The sequence below is a fragment of the Podarcis pityusensis genome, assembly GCF_964106645.2.
Source record: "Podarcis pityusensis genome assembly, chromosome: 16".
Classification (NCBI taxonomy): domain Eukaryota; kingdom Metazoa; phylum Chordata; class Lepidosauria; order Squamata; family Lacertidae; genus Podarcis; species Podarcis pityusensis.
This window is the reverse complement of record NC_138041.1, coordinates 2,076,388-2,099,994: the sequence shown is the minus strand read 5'-3', so window position 1 is coordinate 2,099,994 and position 23,607 is coordinate 2,076,388. Positions and strand designations below refer to the sequence as shown.

The 23,607-nt window shown below is 45.2% G+C and overlaps 2 long non-coding RNA genes across 2 annotated transcripts; one reads left to right on the top strand and one right to left on the bottom strand.

The window, feature by feature from the left end:
• Window positions 1-721: 721 nt before the first annotated feature.
• Window positions 722-19,557, bottom strand: LOC308465839. The gene is made up of 3 exons (XR_013980575.1): window positions 19,446-19,557; window positions 11,147-11,249; window positions 722-1,317 (listed from the first exon to the last, which is right to left on the bottom strand). It is a non-coding gene; the product is annotated as an uncharacterized lncRNA (long non-coding RNA).
• On the top strand, window positions 19,496-20,750 carry LOC308465844. Its single transcript, XR_013980580.1, has 2 exons — window positions 19,496-19,638; window positions 19,937-20,750. It is a non-coding gene; the product is annotated as an uncharacterized lncRNA (long non-coding RNA).
• Window positions 20,751-23,607: the final 2,857 nt, after the last annotated feature.

Below are 23,607 nucleotides of genomic sequence, written 5' to 3'. Positions count from 1 at the left end.
GGGAATGGACAGCGGAGGAAGAATGGTGGAGACCACCTCCCTCTCCTCCTGAGCCTTCCAGAGAAGAGGAAGACAGTGTAGATTTACAACAGTGGTTTGAGGGAAGTCATAGCCCCGAGGCTGAAGAGGGGGAAAGCTGGGAAATAATGGGAGAGGAGCAGCAAGAAGAAGAAGCACCAGTTTTGTATAACTCCTGTTATACAAAAATCTCCAAATGGGTCCATATCCAATGTCTAAAACTCCTGGTAGAGGACAAGGATCTAGAGATTACGCTAAAGGTGGCCAAATTCTGTGTGACTGCCATAAAACTTAGGGAACAAGCTGCCAATTAACATTAATAATTGTGTCATGCGTCTTTATTTCCACTGGGGGGGGGGGACTCGCCACACAGAGCAATAAACCTGAGATGATTACTGCTGGTGTGGGAGAGCCAAGCCATTACACCAGGGTGGGATGGCTTGAACATATTACACTGCGGAGGAGGTATGGTGGAGAGTGCCTCCCCCTCCTCCTGGGCCTTCCAGAGAAGAGGAAGACAGTGTAGATTTACAACAGTGGTTTCCGCTCATCACCTGTAACCAATAAAGTTGTGGCATTATTTAGCCCTGGGCGGGGGGGCGGGAACTCGCCACGCAAGTGGATACGCAGGAACAGCCTTAGGGTTAGCCCCTCCTGTGCAAAGTTGTAGCTCAGAACTACTCAGACAAGGAATGAGACACCATCATTTTCAAATGTACCTTTTATTGTTTTGATAACTCAAGCACATTCATGTACAAAATCAAAAGACCCCTGGCTTGTTTGCCAAGGTTTGCTTTTAAGAGGGGTTGGGGGCGTCTCCTCCATATTTGAACCTGACTGCTGCTTACAATTTGTCAGAAGGAATCTGGGAATGAGTGGATGGCTTAAATACTATCCATCGCTGATGAACCGCATCTACTCCCAGGGGCCTTGGGGAGATTTCAGTTTCCCCAGCCAGACACCCAGGGGGGAGAAGTGCAGGGTCTCGGGTTGCCCCATCCACCGTAGCCCCCTTGGCCGCCACATCCGCCGAAACTAGCGAAACTGCCAAAACCGCTATGGCCACCCATCCGGCCAGAGCCACCATAGCCACCTCCACAGCTTCCACAACCTCCAAAGCCACCAGAGCTGGCATACGATCCATAGCTGCTTGGCTCATAGCATCTGGGCCGAGACGTCGTTGAACCAAACCAGTGACCGGAGCCTTGGCTAGATGGTTCCCGGCCTGATTGGTTGCCGCTGCATGATGACAGTCCGTACGTCCCGTAGTTACTCATCCCTGGGAGAGCAAAGAAAGGCCTGGAACAGACAAAGCAGAGACAAATCTAATGCAGGGAATGTGATGTGAGGCAGGCAGAGAGAGACAGAGAAAGAGACATACACAGAGAGAAGCATAATAAGAGACAGGTGTGAAAAGAATCAGAGGGAAATGGGGCAGACAGGTCGGGACAAACGTGTCCTTAATTCACTTGGACCAGGGGTGCTAGTGCCAACTTGAATAAAATATAGACAATACTGAGGACTCAGCTCTACATCTGCAAATAAAATGTTTTAATTGTGTTGTAAAGTGCAATATACAAATTTGACACTAGATGGCGGCAGTGAGCTATGGTAAATTCCATATAGTTTTCAAAATGTTTAAAAAATAAAACAAATATCAAGTAAAGAACAATGGCAAGAGAAGTTGATGAACTATGCAGAACTGGCAAAAATGACAGACAAATTAAGAAAAAGACAACAGCGACTTTGAAGAAGAATGGGAACCATTTATATTATACTTGCAGAAACAAAGAAAGTCGATAGACTTGATGGCAGGATTTAAATAAACATTCACACTGTTAGTATTAGAAAATGTTCAGAAGATAGAGAAATATGATGGTGTATTTACTTTTACTTTTATGTTTTTAGGTTTGATGTTATGTTATTAATAACTTTTTCTGTTAGGAGGTAGCAAAGTGGGTGAAAGGAGAAACAAACCAGAAGCGGAAGTTGGGGGAAGTCTTGGAGGGGAGGGAGGGAGGAATACAGTGGTACCTCGGGTTACATACGCTTCAGGTTACAGACGCTTCAGGTTACAGACGCTTCAGGTTACAGACTCCGCTAACCCAGAAATAGTACCTCAGGTTAAGAACTTTGCTTCAGGATGAGAACAGAAACTGTGCAGTGACGGCGGGAGGCCCCATTAGCTAAAGTGGTGCTTCAGGTTAAGAACAGTTTCAGGTTAAGAACGGACCTCCAGAACGAATTAAGTACTTAAGCCGAGGTACCTCTGTACATAATAAAAGTTAAGACTCTGATATGTATGTAATGAATGAAAAAGAAAAATGAATATTTTTTTTATAAAGCAAAGCAAAACAAAACATTCCAACAGCTTTTTAAAATATTTGTGTAGATTCCCCCTGAGCTTGCAGGACCAATGTTCTGGTTTGCTACGATTTCTCGCCAAACCAGAGAAGGCCCTATGGCTTCTTGGCGATGTAAACATCTCAGTGCCTCATAAAGTTGCTCTTTTTGCTCTGGCGGCCCAAAAGATGAGAAAGAAGACCCTGGACATTATAGCATTGAACTGTAAGGGAGACAGAGAGATCTAAGCAGAGAATATGATTTGAGGCACAGCAGCCCTTTACTTGTATTTGTTTTTAATAATAATAATAATAATAATAATAATAATAATAATAATAATTTATTTATACCCCGCCCATTTGACTGAGTTTCCCCAGCCAATCAAGTGTTAAAAACAATACAGCATCAGACATTAAAAACTTCCCTAAACAGGGCTGCCTTCAGGTGTCTTTTAAAAAGAAGATAGCTGCTTATTTCCTTCACACCTGAAGGGAGGGCGTTCCACAGGGTGGGTGCCACCACCGAGAAGGCCCTCTGCCTGGTTCCCTGTAGCTTTGCTTCTCGCAATGAGGGAACCACCAGAAGGCTCTTGGCACTGGATCTCAGTGTCCGGGCTGAACAATGGGGGTGGAGACGCTCCTTCAGGTATACAGGATTTATTCGGATTTGTCATGGCCAATGGCTAGCACAATAAAGTTATTTTGATTGGGTTTTCTAAGAAGTCGCTTCCCAACTCCTTGTTTAAATTGCCTCTTTAATCAGAAACATAAGGACTACAACCTTGCCATTATTATCTTTAAGGAAAAGGTCAGTGGCAGAGTGGCTGCCTTGCATGCAGAAGGCTCCAGCCTCAACCTCCAATAGCATCTGCAGGTTCAGCTGGGATATATTCCCTGAAAATCCCTGAAATGAGAAGTAATCGACTAGAAATATTATCTTGTGGAAATAGACTAAATAATAAGAATAAAAAAAATTAGAAAAACCTAAAACTGAAGAAAGCCTTAATGGGATGCCGGTTACAAACTTCGTTTCACTGAACTATTCAGTTTCCTCAGAAGGAAATAGAAAAATCATAAACCTTAAATGACCAAAATTCAAAAAAGGGGGTAGAACTCCCAAAAATTCTGAAGTATTATAATCCTAGCTTGACCTAGGAGAAGCAAAGCACAGTAATAAAGGATTGAGGATTCAGCTGTGAAAATTCTAGTGTTGCCTTTACGAAAAGGTTTGAAAAACCTAAATGGCACAAATTCAAAGAAAGGAATACAAGATAAGCTGTTTTAGATTTTAAACAAACTCAAGAACAGGGCTGAAACGTTCCCATGGTCTAGATGTTACTGCTGATGTTAAAGACTGTTCAATTTTAGGTTTTTCTATTTTTTTCCTTAAACTTTTTGATTTTTATTATTTAGATTATTTCAACAAGATAATATTTCTGGTTGATTATTTATCGTTTCAGGGATTTTCACGGTATTTCATTTGTTTTGTGCAATTTCTCGGTCTTTTTTCTACTGGGATATACCGTATTTTTCACTCTATAGGACACACTTTTCCCCCTCCAAAAATGAAGGGGAAATGTGTGTGCGTCCTATGGAGCGAATGCAGGCTTTCACTGAAGCCTGGAGAGCGAGAGGGGTTGGTGCGCACCGACCCCTCTCGCTCTCCAGGCTTCAGGGATAGCCACCTGAAGCCTTTGGAGCACAGCGGGAACTCGCGCTGTGCTCCGAAGGCTTCGGTTCCTTTTGCTGAAGCCGGGAGAGCAAGACTTTCCTGGCTTCAGCAAAGAGGGAGAGTTGTGCAGCGCCCCTTCAGCGAAGCGGGAGGAGAAATGGAAGGGGCTCCGTTTCTCCTGCCGCTTCACTGAAGGGGCGCTGAGCAGAGAGGGGGAGAATTTTTTTTCTTGTTCTCCCCCTCTAAAACAAGGTGCGTCCTATGGTCCGGTGCGTCCTATAGAGTGAAAAATATGGTATTCCCTGCCTGAATCCCTGAAGAGCCACTGCCTGTCAGTGTAGACAAAACTAAGGTAGATAGATCGATGGTGTGACTCAGTACAAGACAGCTTCCTAAGTCTCTCTCTCTCTCTCTCTCTCTCTCTCTCTCTCTCTCTCTCTCCGTAATGCTCAGCTGAAAAATCAAATAGCTCAAGCAAACACTCCTAGGGTTTTAAAGGCAGATTTAGTCAAGCTGGACTCACCCAAGTCTTCCTCACAATGCAAAACGAGAGAAGCCAAGAAAATGCGTTTAGCAAATGCCTTGATTCTTGGACACTTTTATACTCTTGCCATGGACAGCTGTGCCCTTACAAAACACCTTCATTGTGCAACTTTCAGAGTAATTATAGGCCCAGGATTGTTGAAGGCTTTGCAGCCAGAAGTATCTCGTTGTCGCCCCCCCCCCCCTTGTCGCCTCAATGTTTGTATGTGCTTATTAGCTTTTGAACTTTCTTGCTTTGTAGACTTAGCAGACTGCATTCAACATGCATTTTCTTTACACATTGTGGGGAAGAGAGGAGAATCCCTTTCCAAGCACACCCTGGAATAATGAACTGATGCTTGAGTGAACCTGGGCTACTGTTTATTAGCTCCCACAAGATGTGCAATTCAAGACACGCAGGCTTCAACGCCAACTCTCCGCTGCCCCTTCAAATGCAAAAACAAAAAGAGCAGTGAGATGTTCAGACCATGTTCAGGACTTCTTATGAGGGAGGCTGCTGAGAGTTGTTAGGAAATCCCCATCCCTCTTCACAGAACGACAATTCCCAAAGCTGTTCATCAGTCAGTCCCAGAAACTCTGAGATTTGTAGCCCTGTGAGAGGAAGAGGAGGGTCTCCTCTCAGAGCTGTCAACTGTTCCCTTTTTTTTAAAAGGAAATTCCCTTATTCCAAATAGGATTCTGTTGGAATGAAATCACGACAGACGAGTAGCAGGTGTCATGTGAGAGGCGTCTCTTGGAGCAAGCCCCCGAGAACTCTCTTTTATTGAATATTACAAAGCATTGCCACAGGTGCGCTCGTTGCTGATTGGTTAACAGGAATACAATGTAAGGGCATTAATCATGAAGGTTGGGAAAGGGAAGACATGGTTACTAATGATTGATATTGCATGACTTGAAAGAACATAACAATCGCAGTCCGTAGATGTGGTCCACTATGCATTAAGAACAGGTCATAGTGTTTTTCATGAACTTAAGATGAACTGAGCTTCCTAGGGAAATGAGGGAATGTCTTGGTATTTAGAACAGGTTGTACAGTGTGTACAGAAGCAGAGAAAAGCTTATAAGCGAGACTTCCCAGAATGCCAGAGAAAAGAAGCAGAACTTCCCATAATGCCACAGTTATGTGCAGAAAGAGAACTTCCCTTTAGGATTCCTTGCAAGAAAAGGGAAAAGTTGACAGCTATGTCTCCTCTTAACAAGTCCCAGCACACTTAAGAAATTACACTTCCCATGGTTCTTTGTGGGAAGCCATGACTGTTGAAGGCATGAAAGACACTCTTCACCAGGGGTCAGCAAACCTTTTCAGCAGGGGGCCGGTCCACTGTCCCTCAGATCTTGTGGGGGGCCAGACTATATTTTGAAGAAGAAGAAGAAGAAATGAACGGATTCCTATTGAAATAGACTCGGAGACGAGTGTGGATTTCATGCTCTTTATTCAGCTTATAGTAGTGAGGAATGAAAGTTCCCCCCAAATATCTGTTTTATATACATTATTTACACAATGGGCCGCATGTGATTGGCTAATTCTGGGATTCTGCTGTAGGCCAATCAGGTTGCGGATTCACTTCCACCCGGAGTTGGATTGGGTGGCTCCTCCGGACCAATCAGACTGCTGCATTCTGGATCCTGTTGTTCTAGGACCAATCAGACTGCTGCATTCTGAATCTTATTGTTCTAGGACCAATCAGACTGCTGCATTTTGGATCCTATTCAACTCAGTACGTAACACCTATGCCCCACAAATAACCCAGAGATGCATTTTAAATCCAAGGACACATTCTACTCATGTAAAAACATGCTGATTGCCCACGGACCGAATTTAGAAGGCAATTGGGCTTGATCTGGGCCCCGGGCCTTATTTTGCCTGCCCATGCTCTTTACCTTACAGGTGCCTCTAGGAAGCCTCTGGATGGTATTTCATTTCACAACCCAGGACAGAATTTATATTCAAGTTGGCACCTCAGGACAGAACTGTGCACATGTTTGGGAGAACACATCTTTGTTTGAGACTCTCTCCTGCCATGTGATGCCCCAAATCTTCCTGGTGCAATTCACATTGAAAGGCATGGTTTATGGCAGGGGTCAGCAAAATTACCGTGCCTTGGGCCGGTATCTCCAGTGCTGATTGCACAGCGGGAGTGCGTGCGCACACGCTATTTCCAGCGCACTTCCAGGTTGGAGGAGCACCAGAAATGGCTTGTGCGCATGTGCACAGGCCTCCTCCGACCTGGATGTGCACCGGAAATAATGCTTGCGCATGCACACTAGCTATTTCCGGTGCTCCTCCGACCCAGAAGTGGGCAGTCATGCAGCACCGGTAAGAGCAGACGGCGGCTGCGGGGGGTGGGGGCGCTGCGGGCTGGATAAATGATTCCCTTGGACCTTATCTGGCCCGTGGGCCTTAGTTTGATGACCCCTGGTTTATGGCTTTATGCTCCACTGACTTGGAGGACTTTTATGGAGAGGATTGGACAAATTCATGCAGGAGAAGACTATTGGTGGCTGCTAGTCAGCATATTAAAAAGCAGAGACATCACCTTGCCAACAAAGGTCCATATAGTTCAAGCTATGGTTTTCCCAGTAGTGATGTATGGAAGTGAGAGCTGGACCATAAAGAAGGCTGACCGCCGAAGAATGGATGCTTTTGAATTATGGTGCTGGAGGAGACTCTGGAGAGTCCCATGGACTGCAAGAAGATCCAACTTCTCCATTCTGAAGTAAATCAGCCCTGAGTGTTCACTGGAAGGACAGATTGTGAAGCTGAGGCTCCAAGACTTTGGCCACCTCAAGAGAAGAGAAGACTCCCTGGAAAAGACCCTGATGTTGGGAAAGATGGAGGGCACAAGGAGAAGGGGACGACAGAGGACGAGATGGTGGGACAGTGTTCTCGAAGCTACCAGCATGAGTTTGACCAAACCGCGAGAGGCAGTGGAAGACAGGAGGGCCTGGTGTGCTCTGGTCCAGGGGGTCACGAGAGTCGGACACGACTAAACGACTAAACAACAAAGTCACAATGGCTCGGCTTTGCTTCTGCTACTGGGGCAGTGATGCTTCTGAATGCTGCAGGAGGAGAGAGATGCTCATGTTCTTGGGTCTTGCTTGTGCATTTCCCACAGGCATCTTGTTTTGCCTTGTGAGAGCATGACCCTGGACCAGGTGAGCCACTGGTCTGATACAGCAGCTGGGCTTTTCTTAGGCTCTTAGGCACGGCATTCAAACAAAACACGACACAGCCAAGCTCTTAGGTGTGTTTCATGGTAGGTTTCGGGATCTCAGCTACGATGTACATATATTTATCCACCTATAAAACTGAAACATTAACAATGGGGAGAGAGAGGGAGATTTCCTCTGAAGAGAGTCTGTTGAAGAAAGCTTCCAGACTTACTGTAATTAGCTCTTCAGATGTGGGTAGGGTTGTGAAATGTGGGTTTTCCTACAAAACGAAAGTTATACGCTTGGGAAACAAAGAGTGAGGCTGGATCGCTAGACACATCAAAGAAGCATTTTGGTTTCAGCTTTGTAAATATAAACAGGGAAAACAGGTAAAGAAAAACGCGACTCCGCGTCGCCATCTGGTGGCACAATGTTGCCTCGCACATATAACGCATATAAATCTGTGTTTGAATTTATAACGCTTTAAGTTGAAACGCTTCTTTGATGTGTCCAGATCCAGCATAGCTGAATCCTAGGGTTGTTTTTTTAAAAACCAAACCAAACCAAAAACTAGTCAGTTAGGGAGATCCCTTCCCCATCAACTAAGCAAGTAGAGAATTTATCACACTGGTTATTCCACAAGAAGGAAGTGAAAGGTCTGAGAGTGCCCCCTGCTGGAATTTAAAGGAACATAAATGAGACCAATAGATGCCCTCTCAGATTCTGGCATCTGTCCTCCACTGCCTCATATGTAGCCTCTCTCCATCTGTCATTTGCTCCGGCTTTTAGCTAGGATTTTTTTAAAAAATATATTGGAATTTTATTTACAACATAACATAAACCCCCATCCCCCAATACACAAATTCACCCTCATTAAATGTGAACGTAACATACAGTGAGCATAACATACAGCAATAAAGGTAAAGGTAAAGGGACCCCTGACCATTAGGTCCAGTCCTGGCCGACTCTGGGGTTGCGGCGCTCATCTTGCTTTACTGGCCGAGGGAGCCGGCGTACAGCTTCCGGGTCATGTGGCCAGCAGGACTAAGCCGCTTCTGGCGAACCAGAGCAGCACACGGAAACGCCATTTACCTTCCCGCCAGAGCGGGACCTATTTATCTACTTGCACTGGTGTGCTTTCAAACTGCTAGGTTGGCAGGAGCAGGGACCGAGCAACGGGAGCTCACCCCATCATGGGGATTCGAACTGCCGATCTTCTGATTGGCAAGTCATAGACTCTGTGGTTTAACCCACAGTGCCACCCACGTACCAACATACAACAATACAAACAACCAAATAAAAGACTTCCTTTATCCTGTATCTGGTCTCCTTATTTACTTCTTATAAGCTGTTTCCTTTATGAATAATTATTAAGATTTTTCTAATTTTAACTTAAAGTCTCCTGCAGACATTAATCGAAACAAGTCCAGGTATGTATTTTAGGGCATTGTTTTGTGAAGTATTCTCCGCATTTCCCCCATGCTTTTTGAAACTCTTGTCTAGTGTGATCTCTAATTGCCTCTGTTAACACATCCTTCACTGGGTTTGGGAGTTTCTTCTTTTCCTTAGAAGAATCTTCCCCCTCCAGAGTATATTTGAGTCCCAAGGAGGCTGTTCCTTTCCATCTCCTACTTCTCCTGGCTCAGCCTCTGCCTCCCAGTAAGATTCCAGTCTATTCCTCCTACAGGGCTCCCATCCAAGTACTAACCAGGCCTGACCCTGCTTAGCTTCCGAGATCAGACGAGATCAGGCGTGTTCAGGGTAGTATGGCCGTAGACTAGATGAAGGTGATTGACTACATGGAATTGGCAGAAATGACTGGCAGAATCCGAGACCAGGGAGAAGAGTCGGTGAAAGAAGACTGGAAGAAATTTAAAGACTATTTACAGAAATATTGCAAAATTAATGAACTTTAGAAGGATGTTAGATAGAAACTAAGTGGTTTCCAGCTGCAATGCTTTAAGAGATATGAAAAACGGTTTACAAATGGGTATAAGCTTAATGGTAAGGATTTGCTGAACTAACAAACCAAACTGGAATACAAAAAAGGGAGGTATGAGGAGGTCCGGGGAAATAAGGATAGGGAAGGTACACTATGGAAAGTTAATGTGTTTTTTAACTGTATTTTGTATGTTTTCCTTTATTTTTCTTTTTTTTTTGTTATATTTTAAAAATCTTATTCTTTTTTCTGTATTTTGTACTTTCAAGTATTTCTATTTTTTTTGTTGAAACTTTAATAAATATCATTTAAAAAAAAATAATATTCCTCCTACAGGGCACCACACTCTGTCCTTCACAATATCCTTAGAGTGGAAGTTGTCTTTCCAGAACCAACTCTTTCCCCCATTCACTCTTTATACCTCAGCCTGTCTTGTCTCCCTTCTATCTCCCAACCTCTCCAACCCATAACTGTCAACGTTTCCCCCTTTTTAAGGGAAATCCCTTTATTCTGAATAGGATTCCTCGCAAGAAAAGGGAAAAGTTGACAGCTATGCTCCAACCTCAATTCCAACCCACTTCAACCAACCCTCTCAACTCCCTGTCTCTCTTCAAATCCTCTCCTTTTAAATCCTCCCTCCTGGAATCACGGCCAATCAGAGGCTGCCGTTCATTAACCATTTGCCGGCAGGGAAAGACAGAAAAAAAGAAACACTACCGGGGGTGGAGAACATGCGGGGACGTGGCTTGAGCTCCCTGGAGGTGTGGCGCATGCCTCGGGCGCATGGTGCACCGCCCACAGGGCATGGTGCGCGTTCTGTGGACGTGGTGCGCTGCCTGTGGGGGCGTGGTGTCCGGCGAGCGCAGGGGGGTGCGTGGAGCGTGCCCGGGGTGGCCACTGCGATGGCACCCTACCGGAATAGTGGTGCCGGGAGCGGTCCACTCCCTCCGCACTCCCGTTCCTCCGCCAGTGCTTGTTGTCCCAACCAGTCCAGCAAAACCAACCATTTCACCACAGTGTGCAGCACTGGTCTGCACTGAGATGTTCTCACTGAAGCCTTAAATACTATCTGGGAGTGCTGAGAACACCTCATCACCTGTGGCTGGGGTCACCTCCCCATGGCTTTGTCTATGTTTATGTCCTGCAAGGTCATAACAAAGGTCATAGCAAATGTCAGGCTATGAAGGGATGGCGCAGCCTTAATATTCCCATGCTGCTCTGCTGTCTTATGACCCACATGGGTCTGAGGATACATGACCCCACGTCTTCACTCCTTTCATCAGGTGGCCTTTCTATAATAAGCGCTGATTCCAGCAAGCTGTGATTAACTCTCAGAGAGCGCTAATTGACAGAGCGGCATTATTTACTGCGAAATCTAGGTCTCAGCCTAGATGCAGCTTTGAGAGCATCAAAAGGGGAAATTTGCAGGGCATCTCACCTAACTCCTCATAATACAATAGTCTTCTGGATATTCCCTACCTTAATTTTTTGACGAATTAAAGTATCTCTGCATTGATCCAGTCGTATGGTTAAAACTGTAACAGATTTTGCCAGTGTTCCAGAAGCAGTGTGACCTCCATGGCTAGATAAGAATTTTAAAAAAGAAAAGCTTATTTAAAAAACGAAAAACCTCTTCTACATAACAACGTATAATTTAGAAATGTTATGATTGCATAGATGGTATCACTATCCCCAGAATTCAAACCCAGTCCTTTGGAAAGGCAAGGGCAAAAACCCTGATGGTTAAAATGTTCATAAAAAGGACAATTACCGTTTCATCTTCATTCAGATCAGGTGCAACCATCAAATCGAGAGTCACAAATCATTACCATTTGGGGGGAAATTACCTGTGAAGCAATTACTGCATTTTTTGTTGTTGCTGTTTTCCAAACGAGTCTGTTATTAAATCTGGGGTTATATAATTGCAAGAACAAATTAAGGGCATAACCCAAGATTGCTTGACATGTGCAACCGCTAATGAATGCTTGCAAGAAGTGCTGAAATCCTTTGCAACAAAAGAACCTCATGAAATCCCCTCCACCACAATGATATCATGATTATTTCTTTCTAACAGATGCACTCTGACAGGGGGCTGGAATCACCAAAATAGGATCACTCCGGTGACCTAAAAGTAGATCCCATTAAACTCAATGGGTTGTCTTCACAGTTAGTACTATTTAGAGCAGATCCACTGAAATTCATGGGCATGAGTAACGCAAGTCTGTTAATTTTAGTGGGTCTACTCTGATCAGGACTAATTTTAGATAGAACCCACTGACATTTCTGCATAGGCCATTATTGAACTGTGCTGTTAGACACCCCCCTCTTGTTTCTTTTAAAAGACTAATACAGTGGTACCTCGGGTTAAGTACTTAATTCGTTCCGGTGGTCTCTTCTTAACCTGAAACTGTTCTTAACCTGAAGCACCACTTTAGCTAATGGGGCCTCCTGCTGCTGCTGCGCCACCGGAGCACAATTTCTGTTCTCATCCTGAAGCAAAGTTCTTAACCCGAGTTACTATTTCTGAGTTAGCAGAGTCTGTAACCTGAAGCATATGTAACATGAAGTGTATGTAACCCGAGGTACCACTGTATTGATTGCAACGATTCTCAAAATACCATATTTTTTGCTCTATAAGACTCACTTTTTCCCTCCTTAAAAGTAAGGGGAAATGTGTGTGCATCTTATGGAGCGAATGCAGGCTGCGCAGCTATCCCAGAAGCCAGAACAGCAAAAGGGATTTGTAAAGAGTATGGGTTGCTCGTGCGTAAGTTGCCGCCTCTCCTGGCTTTGTTGCTTTGTTAAACCTTTCAGTCTGGACAGCCCTTCACTTCGTGGCTGCCTCAGTCGCTAGCAGAATCCGTCAGTGGGCGTTTCTTAAACCTTTTCCAACATAAAAGTTGTTTGACACCCAGTCTCCTCCTACTCTCCCTGCGCGGAAGTCTTCTGCGCAGGGAGGGCGTGGGTAGCGGAGGACCAGTGCTCTCCCCGCTGGTGTCCGGTGAAGAGTCTGGGAGCCCTCTCGCCGATTCCCCCATCTGCCCCTCTTTATTGAGAGCCAGCCTGGTGTAGTGGTTAAGAGCGATAGACTCATAATCTGGGGAACCGGGTTCGTGTCTCCGCTCCTCCACATGCAGCTGCTGGGTGACCTTGGGCCAGTCACACTTCTCTGAAGTCTCTCAGCCCCACTCACCTCACAGAGTGTTTGTTGTGGGGGAGGAAGGGAAAGGAGAATGTTAGCCGCTTTGAGACTCCCGAAGGGGAGTGAAAGGCGGGATATCAAATCCAAACTCGTCTTCTTCTTCTTCTTCCTGGTGTTGCGCTGAATTGCTTCCCCATCTGCTGAGCTGCCTCTCTCCCGGCTGGGCCCTTCTCCAGCATCATTTGAGAGCTTTCCCTCTGCCTCTAGCTCCGATGTCAGTTCCCTGACAGGGATTGCTGCTGCGATCCCTCTTGCTGTTCTGGCTTCTGAGATTCAGAATATTTTTTTTCTTGTTTTCCTCCTCCAAAAACTAGGTGCGTCTTGTGGTCTGGTGCGTCTTATAGAGCGAAAAATACGGTAACTGGCTCTGGATGTGCATTTGTGCTCTTCTTGGGTAAGAGACAGAGCGGGTTTGAAAGAGATGCAATGCAATGTTGCAGCGTAAACCGCTCTCGCTCAGGGGGCCCAGCCAGCCAGTCAAGACTTTTCCAATGCCACGGCAGCACCTTTGGAACTCCCTGCCTATTGATAGCATGCAGCCACCTCCACTGTACTCTTTTTGGCAGCTGCTAAAAACATTTGTTCGCTTTGACAAAGTTACCCAGCTGTTTAAAAAGTTGGTGCAAGTTTCATTCTGTTTTTAGTCTGTTGTTGCATTAACTTTTCAAAAGTCTTAAATTACTGTTGTTAGTTTTTATGGGTGATAATTTTATTGCTTTATCTTTTCTCAAAACCGCTTTGAGTTGTTGTTTTTTTAAATCAATTGGTGTATAAAATTTTATGAATTTAAATAAATAGTAACCCACATGGTCCTTTGCCAGTTTTCCAGACTGTTTTCTCCCTTCCCCTTAACACTTTAAAAACTGTTTTTATTTATTTTCATCGTACAGAAGATAATTTTTGAGGAAACAGTTGTTGCAACAGTAAACACCAAGACAGAGCTGTTCCGTCTGGCCTTTGGTTTGGACTCAGTATGACCCTTATGTTTCCCTCCCCTTATGGTTTTGATCTATGGGCTACTATTAAAATGAGGCTGCATTTTAAATTGTATTTTTAACCTGTATTTTAAATTGGTTTCCCCCCCCTATTATGTTTTTACCGTAATTTTACTGGTGTTAGCTGCCCTGAGCCCATAGCTGTCAACTTTTTCCTTTTTTTAAGGGAAATTCCCTTATTCTGAATAGGATTTCTTGCAAGAAAAGGGGAAAGTTGACAGCTATGCCTGAGCCCAGCACTGGCTGGGGAGGGTGGGGTATAAATAAATTATTTATTATTATTATTATTATTATTATTATTATTATTATTATCCCCCCCAGCTCCTCCCATTCATCTTCAGGATTTGACAATCCCCTTTCTGACCGCACCATAGGGCTCAGGATGACACGGTCAGCAAACTGATGACATCTATTTGCGTCTTCATTCGATGGTAGTGCTGGGAAGCCGGGAAGCAGACAATAGGCTTCCAGATCTCTCCACAAACAGTCATTAGTGTTTTATATGCTTGAAATATGTTGCTGTTATTATTATTATTATTGCCTCTATGGCTTGACACCCAATCTTAATGGGCTCTGATGTTATTTTGGTATAATAGCCTCGCAAGAGGTCATCAACCACAGCGGAATGTGTCACAAGTCTCCCCAGTTTACGTCGTGATGGGTTGGAGGTTGTGGGAAGCTGGAAGGTGGACTTCTTCTGCTCTAGTTTTCCCAATTTATCTGTGACAGACCTAGCTGGCTAGTAAAAAATGCTAATTTTGTGTGGCAGTTGGGAGGTCCACTTTTTTTAAAAAAAAAACCCAAAACCAAAAGGTATTAGCATCTCCACTCCATGTCCATTCCAAGTCCATTCCTGTGTGTTCTCTGAAAGTTAATCCTTTGTTTGTAGGGAGCGGGACACCTAGCCTCCAGTGCGTATTCATGTCAACGAACACCCATTGCCACCAAGGACAGGCTCCAGACAATTTCAGGGGTCAGCAAACTTTTTCAGCAGGGGGCCGGTCCACTGTCCCTTAGACCTTGTGGAGGGCCGGACTATATTTTGAAGGGGAAAAAACCGAACAAATTCCTATGCCCCACAATTAACCCAGAGATGCATTTTAAATAAAAGGACACATTCTACTCATGTAAAAACCCATGATTTAGACGTTGCTGCAGGTGAGCTTCATGCTATCTTCACCTGCAGATGACATGTTGCTCAGTAGCGATAGTATCCAGTCATGAGAACTGGATTGCACAGCTGACAAGGATCATATATTTAAAACATGGGTAGGCAACCTAAGGCCTGGGGACCAGATGCAGCCCAATCGCCTTCTTAATCCAGCCCGCGGACGGTCCAGGAATCAGCACGTTTTTACATGAGTTGAATGTGTCCTTTTATTTAAAATGCATCTCTGGGTTATTGGTGGGGCATAGTTCATTTCTTTTCTTCCAAAATATAGTCCGGCCCTCCACAAGGTCTGAGGGACAATGGACCGGCCACCTGCTGAAAAAGTTTGCTGGCCCCTGATTTAAAACTAAAAGAGAATGGAGGTCTTGTATGTGTTTAGCTTCTACAGTGGTACCTCGGGATGCGAACAGGATCCGTTCCGGAGCAACGTTCACATCCCGAACGGAATGCAAGATGCGACGGTGGGTCTGCGCGTGTGCGGGTCGCGTTCCGCCGCTTCCGCGCATGCGCTGACATCATTTGAGCGCATGCACGAGCGGCGAAACAGTAACGCGCTCCATTACTTTCAAGTAGCCACAGTGCGCAACTCAAACGTGCTCAACCTGAAGCACATTCAACTTGAGGTATGACTGTATATGCTTTGGAGTTCATACCTTCCAACATTTCTCCAATGAAAACAGGGACATCCTAAGGAAAAGCGGGGCATTCTGGGATCAAATCAGAAATCGGGACGGCTTCTGTAGATCTAGGACTGTCCCTGGAAAATAGGGAGACTGGGAGATTCTCAGAGTCTCTGGTTTTGTTAACGCTTCTCTCCCACCTCCACTGGAACACAATTGTTTTCAATTCAAACCATTCTGAGGTGAGGGTTTGGTTGGTTGTTAGTTAGTTAGTTCTTTTTACAGTTAGGCAGTATATAATTTTAGCAACCAAGGGGGTGCAAAGGAAAAGGCTTGGCGAGGGTTGGGGCTGAGGTGTGAATACATTTCTAAGCTTCATACCACATGAGGACTGGAATCTTGTTTTGAAATGCAACAAAAATGGGGAACCTCTCGCCAGCCCACCACACATTCCTAGCTCTGCGTGCATATGCTTCGTAAATCTCCTAATTTGCAAGCCAGTTGTTTATTTCTGCTGGGTTTATGCCTTGGTGATGTTTCTTTCAAATCATCATTGATGTTTTGGCCTTCGCAGTTTGAAACATCACAAAAGCAGCATTTGAACAACTTCAGCAGGAGTTTTAAATCTGAGGGAAAACCTAGGATAGAATAAATAACATTAAAGCCAAAATATGGTATAATATGGCAGTGAATAATGGATGAGAAGTAGAAGTAAGGAGTAGACGTGAAGTCAGCTATATAGGAAAAAGTCATTTTTATGTTAAATGCATTGTGAGTAATATTTAATGTATTGGTTTTGTTGTTGTTTATTTTTCTTTTCTTCTTTTTAGTTTTTAGGAGGTGACGGATATTTGTGTATCTTCATATTTTCTTTTTGTATGTGGTGTATTTTTGTTCTTGTTGTTGTTTAGTCGTTTAGTCGTGTCCGCCTCTTCGTGACCCCCTGGACCAGAGCACGCCAGGCCCTCCTGTCTTCCACTGCCTCCCGCAGTTTGGTCAAACTCATGCTGGTAGCTTCGAGAACACTGTCCCACCATCTCATCCTCTGTCGTCCCCTTCTCCTTGCACCCTCCATCTTTCCCAACATCAGGGTCTTTTCCAGGGAGTCTTCTCTTCTCATGAGGTGGCCAAAGTATTGGAGCCTCAGCTTCACGATCTGTCCTTCCAGGGAGCACTCAGGGCTGATTTCCTTCAGAATGGAGAGGTTGGATCTTCTTGCAGTCCATGGGACTCTCCAGAGTCTCCTCCAGCACCAGAATTCAAAAGCATCAATTCTTCGGTGATCAGCCTTCTTGATGGTCCAGCTCTCACTTCCATACATACTAATGTGGTGTATTAAAATGAAATAAAAACTTTATAAAAGAAAGAAAAGAAACACCACTAAATCAGAACACACACACACACAAACACACACACGTGGCATCTGGCCTAGACTTCAGCGTCTTGAGCATATTTTTTCTACATTTGGATGCTAAGCACGTGCTTTTGCCGTGTTTTGCTTGTCCCTCAGTGGTGGACCATTTGGGCAGACGCTTCGGAAGCAAACCAGTCCAACTGGCTGCACTCCCGGTTTGAGTCCGATGGAAACAGTTGATTAAATGGGAAGGAATGAGGCCCATAAATTTATGGAGCAACCGGAACCATTGGGAACGGACGAGGACGTCCTCATTTTTATTTTTATTTTTAACTCTGGTGTTCCTAAACAGGAGCGCTGTTCCCATACAGCAATTTGAGCCGTGATGCATGTGTGAGTTAAGTATGAGTTAGCTGCTAACAGGTGTCATGCCACGCACATTCCTACCCATGAGGTGGCTCGGGAAACGGGTATAAAAGCCCTCAACTCTCGGGGTTCCTCCAAACACTCTTCTGGACTTCAGCTCCTCAGAGATCAAGGTAACGTAGTCCTGCTTGGAAACATTCTGAATCTGGATCTGTGCTGTTAGAATTGCAGTTTTAAGAATGTGTTCGCTAGGAGAAAAATAGTTCTAGGAGAAGGGCCACAGGACATAGAGCAGCTTGGGCAACCCAACCAGATGAGTGGGGTATAAATAATACTATTCTTATTCTTAACAGAGTACCTCCACTGTTAGAGACAATATGCTTCTGTATACCAGTTGCAGGAAACTGTAGGGAGCTGCTGTTGCATTCAAGTCCTGCTTGCAGCTTTCTCAGTGGCCACTGGTTGTCCACTGTGAGGACACAATGCTGAACTAAATGGGGCCCCTTTGGCCTAATCCAACTGGCTCTTCTCATGGTGTTATGGATAAGGCTCCAGGTTCAATTCCCAGCATGAGGACTAGAATCTTTCTCTTAGGGGATGGGACGTGGTGTGTGCTTTTTCATGCAGAAGGCATCTCCAGTAGAGCTGGAAAACCCCCCTATCTGAAGCTCTGGAGAGCCACCATCAGCTGGCATAGACAATGCTGAGCTGGATGGACCAAAGTTCTGACTCAGTAGAAGATCTTATGGGGGTAAACCATTAGTGAGCACCATGAGTTCATTTCATTACTTCAAGAAGTAATGACGGCCACCAACGTGGATGGCTTGAGAAGGGGATTCAGCATATCAGTGGGAAATAAGGCTATCAGGGGCTATTAGCCATGGTGGGTATGTTCTGCCTTCACCATCAGAAGCAGCGTTTCGGGACTCACAAGAGAGAAGGGTGCTGTTGTGCTGAGACTCTGCTTGTGGGTTCCCCGCTGGAACCAGGTTGTCCCTTGTGAGAGCACGACACTGAACTAGACAGGGCTCTTTTCCTGTCCTGGTGGTGGAAGTTTAAGATTTTGTGGGTGTTTACTTGGCTTCTCAAGCCATGCCTTGTTTAGCTTTTGCTCCCAGCCTGCTCTGCTTATAAAGCAGAACTAATGACAAGGCATCTCTGGGATTTATAGCCATGCACATCAAGATGAAAGCACAAAAACTGGTTCTTAAATGTCAGCCTGGGCTTTCATGAGTGTTTGTGGAGTGGGTAGGAGGTTGGGGTAAGAACTTCCTCTTTGGGATGAGAGGCAACTCAATTGGTTGATGATAATTCAAGGACAGAGATGGTGCAGAGGTCTGGCAGCGAACAACTAAAGCCTCACATACCCAAACACGGCTTCCTACCAGAAACATCCTCTCAGCGGGTGTGATTGGCAGAGAGGGTCCTCTTGATAGTTCCTCCACCCCAGAGGTTCAGAGGGTGGCAGCCCAGGAAAGGGCTTTTTCTGTGGTGGCCCCTAAGCTGTGGGACTCCCTCACCACAGAGGTGTGTCTTGCATCTTCATGAAACAGCTTTTGCAGAAGGCTGAAGATGTGCCTCTTTACCCTGGCTTGTGACACTTGAGGTGCACATTTTTAGGACACACCTTCTTTTTTGTTGAAAATCATTTCTAATATTATGTTTTAATGTTGTAACCTGCCCTGGGATCTTAATGTGGAGGGCAGATAAATCATCACCATCACCATAATCACCATGGATTTTCTAGAAAGGGTCAGGAGCTTTCCATGGGCTCCTTTTAAGCATACAGCCATTTCCATGAGGGCTAGAAGCATTATTTATCAGTTTGGTGGCCGAGATGCTTTAACAATCTCTGAACTTTTTATGTGCTCCTTTCAGAAGGCTCACAAAACCCAAACCCTGTGCCTTAGACACCCATAACCACTGGGACCTGGAAGGCAGCAATCTCATTCTCCCCTTAGGCCTGAGGTTCCCCACTGTGGTGTTTGCCCATTCGTTTGAAAATGTCTGTACAGGGGGAGAGAAAGGGTTAATATGTAGACCAATAGGAAAGCCGGAGGCGGAGCCTACCTGTTTATAAAAGGGCTTAGCCTGAGGTTTGGGTAGTGGGTAGCTGGTTGGCTTTAGTGGGTTGGTTGGTTGGGAAAGGCAGTTGGAAAAGCAGTTGGCAGGCAGCTGGAATTAGAGAGACAGTTAGTTCAGTGAGTTCTTGTTTGAGGGGAGGTAGAAGAGTTAGAGACAGGATAAAAATAAGGATAAGAAGGTAAAGAGTAACAACGTTTGGAATGCAGTTAAAGTTCATTTGTGTCTGCAATAAACTACACTCTTCTTCGTTAACTTAAGAACCTGACTGAAACTAAATGATTTATCTGGAGGACCTGGTTGGTGGCAGCGGATTAGTGGTGTATGGGTCAATAGTCTGTGAGAAGACTGGGGGCTCCATACGAACGCCACACCCACCCTTTATTGAGACCCTGCATTGACCCAGGAGGTTTGGGCTACTTGGCCTTTGAAATCCCTTGCGATGCCACAATTCTAATCAGGCTCCTTTTGCTTCCCAGTACTTTGCTTTCCAAATCCACCACCACTACCCGCACGATGACTTGTGGCTACGGAAACTGCTGCAGCCCCTGTGGCTCCGGAGGATGGGGCTATGGAGGCTACGGCGGCAACTGCTGTGGTAACAGATGTTGCGGCGGCTATGGAGGCTATGGAAGCTACGGAGGCTACGGAGGTTATGGCGGCAACTGCTGCGGCAACAGATGTGGTGGCTACGGAGGTTACGGAGGTTACGGCGGCTACGGTGGCAACTGCTGTGGTAACAGATGTTGTGGCGGTTACGGAGGCTATGGAAGCTACGGAGGCTACGGAGGTTATGGTGGCAACTGCTGCGGCAGCAGATGTGGCGGCTATGGAGGCTACGGAGGTTATGGCGGCTACGGTGGCAACTGCTGCAGCAGCAGATGTTGTGGCAGCTGGGGATGGTAATTCTCCCTCACCTACGCGAGAAGCATCTGAGCAAAGGACTTGCCTCCAACACTAGCCCTACTCAGAGTAAGCCCAATGAAGTGAACGGACACAGCCAACTTAGGCTCATTCATGCCAGTGGGTCTACTATGAGCAGGACTTGGTTGGACACAACAGAAGGTTTTCCTCTAAGTTGAGTTTCCTGGAAGCTCCCTGAATAGGGTCTTCAAGGGTCTCAGTCTCCAGCTCAGATGCCTGCTTTTCCCATGCTGTTCCTCACTGTTGCTTCCTCATGACTCCACCCTGTATGGTTTGGTCTTCTTCACAAGAGGACATCCATCCCCTTCCTCATCCCCTTTGTACCTTCCTTCCTACCTGTTCCAAATTAAATACCATACTGCATCAGAACCAATGTCTACTGAGTTTTCATTTCCATTCTGTTTTCCTTTGAATCTAGCTGAAATTCCCGATTTTCAGCAGTTGGGTTTCATGGAATTCTATTTAGTATTGATCCAGAGCAGATTCCAGTGTGTTGTTAGCAGAGTAATAACTTAAACACATTGCAGGATTCCCCCCAAAATAGACCAGAGGCAATTATTATTTCATCCAGCAGAGCTTTACTGCGACTGAAGGCAAATGAGCATACTGATCACAAATCCATATACATTCAGGATTGGCACTGGCCACAAGAAATCCAGTTGCAGCAGACTTCACTTAAACTTACAATAAGTTATAATAAGTCTAAACCTTAACACTAAGCATACTATGTACAGAACACCACAATAGAAGGAAAAGAGATAGAAAGAGAAATTGAAACACAGACTCCTTCTAACCCTACTTTTATAGTCAGCATGACCTTGACAGAAAGAGATAATGTAGCAAACCAGTATTGGCTGAAAGAAAGAACTCCACGCCGCTATGGAGAAACTCAGAAAGTTGATTGTAAAGTACAGTACTTGCTAGCAAGTTGACTCAGAGGAATAATTTCCAAAGTCTGAGCCCTCAACTCAGGGCTCAGCAAATATTTATAGGACTTTTTACGTCATAACATGTAAGAGAACATTCAGCAAATTTGAATCTAACAGCACCCTTCTTTACCTGGATAAAAACGATAAGGCACATGTTGAATACCGTTAACTCCTTTTATGGCTCATCCTGTACCGTGATGACTATGCAAGCAATTCAAGGAATTGGCAGGGTGTTGATCTATGCAAGAAATACTAAGAAATGGCAGGGTGTTGCCCTTATCACAAAAATGCATGCCATGAGTCTAATTTAGATGCCTCAATAACAGAACCAGTCTAAGCCAGGTGTACTCAGCTTCTCTGAAGGAATAACCCAAACATCAGGAACCTTCTGCTTGCTTCTTTCACATAGAGAAGCTTCCAGAACCCTCTTGAATTAAGTAGAATAGAAAAGATCTCTACACATCTTATCAATACTTTCTGCACTAAGAAATGCAAACTGACAAGATGGGGCTTGGGATCCCTTCCAACTCTACATTTCTATAATTCACATGACATAAAAGCTACTTCTGGAAATAGAATGAAATATAGCAGTCATGGACCGTGGGGTCTTAAATTTTAGCGACGCCCCGTGGAGGCCACAATTTGCCCTTATAACTCTCATCTTTCACTATACATCATAGTTGTGGTCCCCCCTGCAGCATCCCTGTGCCCAGTGCAATCAAACTGGCCAGGCTCCGCTAAATCCGCCTCTGAATACAACACACACGACAGCTCCAGCTATGAAGGAAGAAGAGTTTGGATTTGATATCCCACTTTATCACTACCCTAGGGAGTCTCAAAGCGGCTAACATTCTCCTTTCCCTTCCTCCCCCACAACAAAGACTCTGTGAGGTGAGTGGGGCTGAGAGACTTCAGAGAAGTGTGACTGGCCCAAGGTCACCCAGCAGCTGCATGTGGAGGAGCGGGGAAGCGAACCTGGTTCCCCAGATTACGAGACTACCGCTCTTAACCACTACACCACGCTGGAGCCGTCATGACCAGCGTTCAAGCTTGATGCGTGTTGCAGTGCAGAAACATCTGCAGGGCACCAGAATCCCTTCTTCTCTTCTCCTCTGACAGACAATGGTTTCATTGGGTTTTTAGGCAGGGATCGAACCTGGGAACTTCTACATGCAAGGCAGATTCTCCACCACTGAGCTGCAACCTCTCTCTTCCACCAGATGACAAAAAGTCACCAAGCGAAGAGTGAAGTGACTATCCCAGCAGTTCATTAATAGAATCAAAGAATTGTAGAGTTGGAAGGTTCCCCAAGGTTCATCTAGTCCAGCCTTTCTCAACCTGTGGGTCCCCAGATGTTGTTGAACTACAACTCCCATCACCCCTAGCTAGCAAGGCCAGAGCTCAGGGATGATGGGAGTTGTAGTCCAACAACATCTGGGGACCCACAGGTTGAGAACCACTGATCTAGTCCAACCCCCTGCAATGCAGGAATCTCAGCTAAAGCCTCCATGACAGATGGCCATCCAACCTCTGCTTAAAAACCTCCAAGGAGGGAGAGTCCACCACCTTCCACTGTCAAAGTTCTTCCTGATGTTTACTCAGAATCTCCTTTCTTGCAACATGAAGCCATTGCCTTAAGTCCTACACTCCAGAGCGGTTCCCTCTTCCATGTGACAGCCTTTGAGATATTTGAAGATGACTATCCTATCTCCTCTCAGTCTCCCCTTTCCCAGGCTAAACATACCCAGCTTCTTCAACCGTTCCTCATCAGGCTTGGTTTCCAGACCCTGGATCATCTTGGTCGCCCTCCTCTGCACACGATCCAGATTGTCAACATCCTTCCTAAATCGTAGCGCCCAGAACTGGACACAGAATTCCAATTGTGGTCTGACCATCCCACTATTCCATCCCACAATTTCCCAAACTGTTGATTTCTATCTTCTATTTATTTGAAACAAAATTTAAAAAATCCTTCCAGTAGCACCTTAGAGACCAACTAAGATTGTTATTGGTATGAGCTTTCATGTCCATGCACACTTCTTCAGATATTTATTTGTTTGTTCATTAAAACTATTAGTCACTTGCTACCTGATGAGCTCTAGGTTTAGGGTTGCCATACGTCTGGTTTTTCAACCTCAACTTTGATGTTGATTTCCCAAACCTTTTGTGTCTGGACTTTTACTTCTTGAAATATGGCAACCCTATCTAAACAAAACCTCTATCCCTTACCTAGACCAAAAACCTTTCACACTGAACCAACAATTTCCCCACCCCACTCAAAAGTCTGACATCGGGCC